This window comes from Elgaria multicarinata, chromosome 8, assembly GCF_023053635.1.
Source record: "Elgaria multicarinata webbii isolate HBS135686 ecotype San Diego chromosome 8, rElgMul1.1.pri, whole genome shotgun sequence".
Classification (NCBI taxonomy): domain Eukaryota; kingdom Metazoa; phylum Chordata; class Lepidosauria; order Squamata; family Anguidae; genus Elgaria; species Elgaria multicarinata.
This window is the reverse complement of record NC_086178.1, coordinates 40,647,183-40,656,128: the sequence shown is the minus strand read 5'-3', so window position 1 is coordinate 40,656,128 and position 8,946 is coordinate 40,647,183.

Here is an 8,946-nt window from a genome sequence, read left to right as displayed (position 1 = left end):
ATGGTCTCACTGATTTCAAAGCCAGTTAAACCAGTTCCAAAATTCATACCTGTAATCTCTTTGCTGGCTGTGTTCAAAAACTGCAAAACAGTTTCCTTTAACCACCACCCCTTGTACAAGCAGTTGGGGTGTTTTGCAAGAAGCCACCAGCTATCAATTGCCATTCAGCAAGCATCTTTATAAAAACTCAGGTCGCATGAAACCCTAGAGAGTTGGATCCTCTCTGGTTCACACAATCTGATAGCATCATGTTCCTTACTTTTTTTCTTACATAAATGCAAAATAATCTGTTTGTGCAAAATGCAGCAGCCAGATTAATAAGTGGGACCAGAAGGTGTGAATATATAAAACCAATTCTGGCCCACTTGCATTGGCCAGCTGTATATTTCCAAGCCTGATTCTAGGTGCTGATTTTAACCTATAAAGCCTTATACAGCTTGGGACCCCAATACCTGACAAAATACCTCTCCCGACCTAAACATACTTGGACACTACAACCAATATCTGCCCCCACTCCCTGAGTACCTCCTTTGAGGGAGGCTCAGATGGTGGTGACAAGAGAGAGGACCTTCTCAGTGGTGACCCCTTGACTGTGGAATGAGCTCCCCACTCAGTCCCGCCTGGCACCAACACTGTCATTTTCTCAGCACCAGATTAAGACTGCCTCTACTCCCAGGGATTTAGTGGCATATGTTAGGACATTTATGCCAGCCATCTAAAGAAATCTAGTATTTTGTTGAAACTGTTTTTAGGTGTCAAACTTGTTTTAAATTTTGTGTATGTAAAATTTTATGCTGTATTTTATCTGTATTTTTATGTTGTATTTTATTCTTTTATGAATTGTTGTAAACTGCCCAGAGAGTGTTGGCTATTGGGAAGTATAGAAATGAATGAGCTCCCTAGAGAGGTTCGCCTGGCACCTACATTATACTCTTTTAGATGCCAGGGGAAGACCTTTTTATTTTCTCAGTATTTTAACAGTTTATCAACTTAATTTTTAACTTTGCTGTTTTAAATTTGTATTTTAAATCTGTATCAATTTCTGCATTGCTGCTTGGTTTTATCCTGGTTGTGTTTTTATATTGTATTTTATTTTGTATTTTACAAAAGTTTTAGTTTTTGTGAACTGTCCAAAGAGCTTCAGCTTTTTGGGGGTTATAGAAATGCAATAAATAAATAAATAAGAAGTGAAAATTATTATTATTTTATTTATTTGTTTACTTTTGCAGGAGCTATACTAGAGTGACCAGATTTAAAAGAGGGCAGAGCACCTGCAGCTTTAACTGCTGTGATGAAGAGGGAATTTCACCAGGTTCTCCATATATACAAATGACACTTGCTGAAATTCTCTTTACAATACAACTGTTAAAGATACAGGAGCCCTGTCCTCCTTTTCATATGTCACCCTACTTTAAGTCTGATGTATTTTTAAACATGGAATTGCTGCTCTCTCCTGCTGTGTGCAGGAGAAGCAGCGCCATTAGAACAGCGGACTCAATGGGCCTCGTGCTCCTTGTGTACTTCCTCTTTTGAAAAGAGGAAGTAATTGAGGAATGAAAACACTGGTGGAGAAGTGAAAGTAGGGAACGTGTTAACCCCCAGTGTGATGGAGCTCTTAGCCTCCTTTCACTGTAAATAGATGAAAAGCTGATTTAGAGTAATCCTAATGGTCCCTAGGAGACCGTCCCAGGGACCATACGATGGCTCAGAAAAACCCTTCCGAGGCTGAGAACAGCACTCTGACCTTGGGGGAAGGGGTTTGAAGAACCAGCCCTCCTCCCCTTCATAGCCAAAGAAGAAAGAAATGCACCAGCTGCCCTCCAATGTTGGAAGAGGGACGTTAGAGGAGGAGGAAAGGTATTCCAATGGGCAGGGAGGAGAGGAGACCAGAGAGGCCAGGATACAAGATATCCTGAGCCTCCTCCCGTATCCTTCCCTTCCCATCCAACGCACCCTCATTAGTGACAATCGCCAAAGTCGGAGGACAGGGAGGCTTTTGGATCCCTGGTCAACAGCTGTGTGAAAAGAGTGCTGGACTAAATGGACCCTTGGTCTGATCCAGCTCTTGTTATGTTCTTATTTATCTTACAGATTTTAGAGGGGGGATTTTAGCACAGAATCCAAACCCTTGACTCCAGGTGCTTGGAATATTCCATCAAAGTCCTCTTACTCTTCTGTGCAGCTTTGCATTCAACATTTACCAGTGAATGACACTTTTCCTGTCATTATCTATACATTACTGGTTTCCTCTAAGGCCTGTTTGATGGGAGGCTCATTCTTCTCTTAGCATGTACCTTATTAGTCATTCTCCATGCCCACAGGTTTCCATGACAGCAAGCAAAAGGAACGAAGTCGAATCGAGCCGCTCTGCTGTTAGAAAATGCCACCCTTTATGTTGACTCGGAACTTCGATCTTTCATTGATATTTCTAGATGATCTTCTGGCCATACCTTCCCTACCCCAAAGAGGGGGAAATCTGTATCATTTGTTCATAACTAATAGAATAAAGGGTTGTCTATATGCTGCCGTGTTGGTGCTTCATTCACTCAGACCCCACAATATTGCCACTGTGGGGTGGAAGCGATAAACTCCGATGGTAGGAGGGAGCCATTCGGCTTGTCAAGCCAAGCCATGCCAATGCTGAGCTTAAGCCAGAAAAAGGCAGAATTCCCTCCTTTGTCCATGAACTTCAATGGAACATGAGAGCCCGCCGCCTGCCCTGCGTTCCCACATTCACTCGATCAGCCCAGAGCTACACAAACCCATAACCTGAACCGAGGCCACCACTGATGCATGAAAAACATGGTGACCTTGGAGCAAAGGGAAAAGTCGCAGTAAATCAACACTTTCAAAAGGCTCAGTTTTGTGAACCGCCCAGAGAGCTTCATCTATTGGGTGGCCTAGAAATGCAATAAATAAATAAATAAATAAATAAATAAATAAATAAATTAGTCTGTTGTGGCTGCGAGTTGGCAGCTGAGTCATATAAACAATGCAGCGCCACTGCGCAGCCATGATGGGGTAAATAGGGCATATAGACATCCCCTAAATCTGCTCTCCCCAACCTGGGAATTCAAGTCCCACCCTCCCCATTCAGCACTGCTCCTGTGCTGGCTGGAGATGATGGGATTTGTATTCCAAAACATTTGGAAGAAACGAATAAACCATTGAATCAGTGAATGGATCAGAATTTTTTTTTTTACTCCCACCTTGCTGAGTGGCATGCAGTCAGCTGAATATGGTGATATTTCCTGAAGCTTTCCATTGCTGGGGGCTCAGGAAGCAGCTTTATGTCTTGTATCCTCTGGGAGGAAGTCTGTGTTCGGAAATAATACAAAGCGTGGGCTTTTTTTCAGGGGATGTGTGTGAAGTCAGAAGCGCTTATTACAGAGACTTTGTGGAGCATTAATGACAATGACCTCTCTGCATCACAAAGGAGAGCTCTCAGAAGAGCGATGGCTTGGCCATGGAAAATTTTGACCAAACACCTACAGCAGGGATGTTGAACCTCTTCCATCCCTAGAACCGAATTCAGTTATGGAGAAACTCTTGGGGGGATGCAGGCAAAATGCCAGCATATTTTAGCTTAAAGTATACTACCAGTAACTTAGCCCTAGAAGAAACATTTAACCTCTTAAATTGAGGTTAGGGGGAACATGCAAAAGCTGGGAGACCACCAAATGATCAGGGGAAGGGGAAAGTGGGAGGAACCTGATGAGAGGAAGGGGGTTTGACCATCTGGGGACCCCCAGAAGCAGACTTGGAATACTGCAAAGGCTAGATTGCCGCTGTCCCCCCCCCCCCGCTCCCCTGGTCTGAGCTTCAACATCCCTTAACAGTTAGATATAGCCACCCACCATGTGCAAAGAGTAGTGGCCTCTTTCAGATTTACGATGTGGCACGTTCGTGGCAATTGGGCTTCTAATGCCCAACCCCTTGGTTTTTCAATCTCAGCTGGAATATTAGTTTATTAGAGTCCCTTCAGGTTTTCCCCCTCTTTAATTCTCTAATGAAGTATATGGTAAATTATAGTATTAAAAAAATTACAAAATTCTGTGTGTGTGTGCACTATCCGTTATTTTTTTTTAGCAAAGTATTACAAAGAATCAACTTGTAACTTAGGCTACTTCCAGATGAGGTTTTATTATGCACTACCTTATTCATGGGACTTTATAAGTGATCCAGACAACATAATCTTTCATTTGTAACCCTGAGGTGTTTCTCCACCACTTCTTCTGTCTTTTTTAAGGGTATTCTTTTTATTGGTAATGTTAGGGGTTGTCCATCCAGAAGCATGATTGCTGGAGTATTTGTGATATTCTACATCCAATGTCTTCCAGTGGGGACATTCATAAATAAAGGGGAACCATTGGACACCCATATGTTCCACTTTAACACAGAACTCTTGGATAGGATGCTAGAACCAACTCAGTGTAAAGAGGACTTCACTCATCCTTGTGACCACCGCATAAAGTGTGAAAACTGATGTAGACATGTCGTTAGGGTGACCATACAGAAAGGAGGACAGGGTTCCTGTATCTTTAACAGTTGTGTAGAAAAGGGAATTTCAGCAGGTGTCATTTGTATGCATGCAGCACCTGATAAAATTCCCTCTTCATCACAACAGTTAAAGCTACACTAGCTATTCTAGAGTGACCAGATACAAGAGAGGGCAGGGTTCCTGCAGCTTTAACTGTGATGAAGAGGGAATTTCACTAGGTGCTTCATGCATAAAAAAATACACCTGTTGAAATTCCCTTTCTCTACAACTGTTAAAGATACAGGAGCCCTGTCCTCCTTTTCATATGGTCACCCTTGGACAAGAGGTGGGTGACATTGTGGGTACTGGGGCCATTTGTGATGCCTTGGACCCCTCCCCTAATGCAGGCTGCTGATTTTTGGCAATACATCACTAAGGAAGTCTAAAATGTCCAAATCTCACTTCTTTTAGGTTTCTGTGGCTCTAGCGAACTTCTACAGAAGCCTAAAGCAGCCAAATCTTGTTTGCAAACAATTTTTTTGGTGTGTGTGTGTGTGTGTGTGTGTGTGTTTTAGCATCCCTTAGTGTTTTGCTGTGATGTTTTTGCCTCCGCAGCTATGAATTACAGCAACTTAACAGCTGGAGGGGGTGCATCAGGGGGTATCGGGGCTTGCATGAGGTCCCCAGCCCAAATGTCCACCACCCCTGGTGTAAACAGTAATATCCCAGCTTTCTATAGGTAGGGTTGGGCACAACCCTTAAAATAATGTATAGTTTATCCTGAAGGCATTTAATAACCCCAACTGTGATAGGATACTGTCACTTTAGACGCAGAGAGATGTTTTTGGGAGATCACACCTGCAGCTTTGGCATTTTCACAGCCCACAGAATAGCTGTGTTCCAGCCCATGCTATTACCATTTTGAAAAAGGAAGAGCTAAAGGCATATCAGCGTATTGCCACTAAAAATATCTGCTGCAGTCCTGCATTTGCTTAATCACTCTTCCAGCGTCACTGTTTTCAGGCTTCCATCAGCCACTTTTACTGAACAAATGGACTTCGTTTCCGAGTCATGAATAAGCATCTACACATTTTAACATGCCAAATTTTCAGCTGAAGCTATTTCTAAGCTACTCTATACATTTTTTCCTCCAAGTGATTGGAAGCATTCCTTTGTCGTCAATATGGCCAAAACAGATGGTAAGATATATATATATATATATATATATATATATATATATATATATATAATTTTTTTAAGGGCAGCATTTTGCTAAAACTGCAGAACATGCTCTTCCATGAATTTAGACAACAGTGACAAGAAAAGACATGGTCTGAAATAACATTATGTTTCTAAAAACTACAAGCAGTGCCCAGGCAATATGGGGAAAATGAGTACAGCTATTGGGGTGGCTGGGCGTGAAACTCATTACCCATAAAATAAAATAAACTGCATACTAAAACAGCTCTCTGCAATCTGGTGCCCCCTAGGTGTGTTGGACTACAATTTCTGTCATCCACAGCCAGCATGCCAATAGATCCGGAGGGCACCATGCTGTTTAAGGTTTCACTAAACCATTGGAGAAAGGTGAATTGGTTTACATCAGACAGTTAGCTGAGCCAGTATTACTGTTTTTAAAAATAAAACCAGTTCAGTTGAAGTTGTTGGGTAGTAGGAACAAGGCTGCATGCTTCCAAACACTAGGGGGCAAAATGTCCTGTAGCCTGACAATTTCTTTTTTCCTGCTCCGTCCCCTTCCTCTTCCTTCGCCTCTGCAACGAATGCCACCTGGTTTCTCCAGAGAGGGAGCAACTAACTCATGCCTTCACTTACTTACACTCACACATCCAGCATTAGGGGCACTTGCTGTTAAACAATGTTAGATAGGCTTTGATACATGTTGTGTGTAAAAACACTAATAAAATAAGTTGACTTGAACTTCTTTTAAATGGTTCTAGCCTGTGTTTGTCTCCAGTATTAAATGCTGTGTTACCATGCTTTCTCTATATAAAGCAATTCTGCTGTAAGTCACACCACTTTCCAGCGAATGTCACCATGTAGTTTCATTTGCTCAGCATAAGCATGGTGCCAGTATATTGGGGGGCTTCCAGGGGAAGTTTATTTTTTTTATTATTATTATTGTGTTATCTCTGTTCCTCACTCATAGAATTTTAAGGGAGGTCTAGACATCATCTTCCACATGTAAATCTCCCTTCTACTTCTTCCATCTCTCTCTCTCTCTCTCTCTCTCTCTCTCTCTCTATATATATATATATATATATATATTTATGGGAAATACATAGCTGCTGCTATGTCTTGGTGGCACCAAGAGCCCTCCATCTGGAAAATCCTTGGGAACCAAAGAAAAGTTTGATTCAAGGGAGGGAGGGCTGTGAAGAACAGAAGGAACTGAAGAGACAGAACATCGGAGGACCCCTAAAGAACTGAAGCTAGTCCTCCAAGATCTTGGAAAAGGTTCAGAGAAAGTTGCAATGTAGACATGGATAAAGTAGGTTATGGTGAAAAGGAAAATAAGAATCAAGTAGCTATATTTTACATACTGCAGGACCAGAAGCAGTTGATGTTTCTTATAGCATGCAAATAAGTCAGCGTAAGAAAACCAGCTATGATTATGCAGAAGTTGGTACCCTGCAGAAAAGTACACTTTTCTACAGAAAAGGGTGAATTGCACAAGAGAACTCAAAGAAATGGCAAAGCCCTCCAAAGTATCTGTAAGAGACCTGAAGGTGATGTGCCAGAATTGCAACCAGGGATACTGAACACAGACTCCATAAGAAGGGATCTACTTAGGTTTGGCAGTAGATACCTAGGGCTGGAAAAGAGACATTTGGATGATATTCATGACTGTTAGAGCAGTATGACAATGGAATCAGTTACCTAGGGAGGTTGTGGGCTCTCCCACACTAGAGGCATTCAAGAGGCAGCTGGACAACCATCTATCAGGTATGCTTTAGGATGAATTCCTGCATTGAGCAGGGGGTTGGACTCGATGGCCTTATATTTATTTATTTATTACATTTCTATACCGCCCAATAGCCGGCGCTCTCTGGGTGGTTCACAAAAATTAAAAACACTCAAAGTATAAAACAACAGTATAAAACCATAATATAAAATACAATATAAAAGCTCAACCAGTTAAAAACAGCAGCAATGCAAAATTACAAATTTAAAATACCAAGTTAAAATTTATTTATAGACTGTTAAAATGCTGGGAGAATAAAAAGGTCTTCACCTGGCGCCTAAAAGCATATAACGTAGGTGCCAAGCGAACCTCTTTAGGGAGCTCATTCCACAGCCAGGGTGCCACAGCAGAGAAGGCCCTCCTCCTGGTAGCCACCTCCAGCTCTACTATTCTATGATTCTATGATTTTCCTTTCCCCTCTCAGTTGAGATTCAGTTTTGGGCCTGTTGTTGTTTTCTCTATCTGGTCTTTGGGTAATCTTATTTGATTTCATGGATTCTACTGTTATTTGTATGCCAATAAGGCACAATTATATCTTTCATCCCCAGAACGTTCTTCCAATGTTCATGATGGTATTTTGACATGTCTCTTGGATATTTCAGCTTGGATGCTTTATTGTCACCTGAAACTTTACATGACAAAGAACTTGTCCACCCCTCCACCATCTTCTCCCTCTAGTGTTAATAATTCTCCCATTACTGTTAATAATGTTCTCCATTACTGTTAATAAGGATTTTCCTCATCCGGTTCTTGGCTTCATTCATCATGTACTGTGGCCGTGTGTTTGTTCCTGTGGCTGTTTGATCCATTCCCTTCTCTTCGTTGGGTTTTATCTGATTTTATTAGAATGTAAGCTTCTGTAGCAGGGATTTATTGTTTTATTCTGTACAGTGCCATGTACATTGATGGGAATAAATAAATAAATATCAATTAAGGGATTCTTCACATGAGCGAAATAACTAGCCAAGTCCCCCTTAATTTAAAGAAGCTCTTAAACAGAGCAGCCAGAAGGTGCCAAACTGAAACTTATAGAGGACTGCTATTACTTTAAAGTATTTTCTATTTAAAGTTGAAACAGAAAGAACAGGAAGCAAGGATATAGCAAAGAGAGCACTAAAGTCTTCAGGCAGAAAATGGCAAAATGAGCCAGGATATAATGCAATGAGCTTTTATACATTGTATGGATTTTAAGCCTGCAGTTTCTAAGGATGTAGACTATAGCGCTAGTTAAATTCATCTTCCATAGGAATGAGTTTGATGATATTTGAAGAACAGTACCTGATTTCTAATCTGGCATATTTTCTAAGTGAGGTAAGACATTGATACAAACATTCCTTACTGGAGATATAATTTTCTCCTGCTGGTTCTGGCATTCAGTCTCTCTCCCCCTTTGGATTTCATGTGAACACAGCCCTCCGCAGTGTTTCGCATGGGGCAAATGTCATTTCTGCAAGAGTTCCAGTAGCTTTGCTGGAATCTGCAA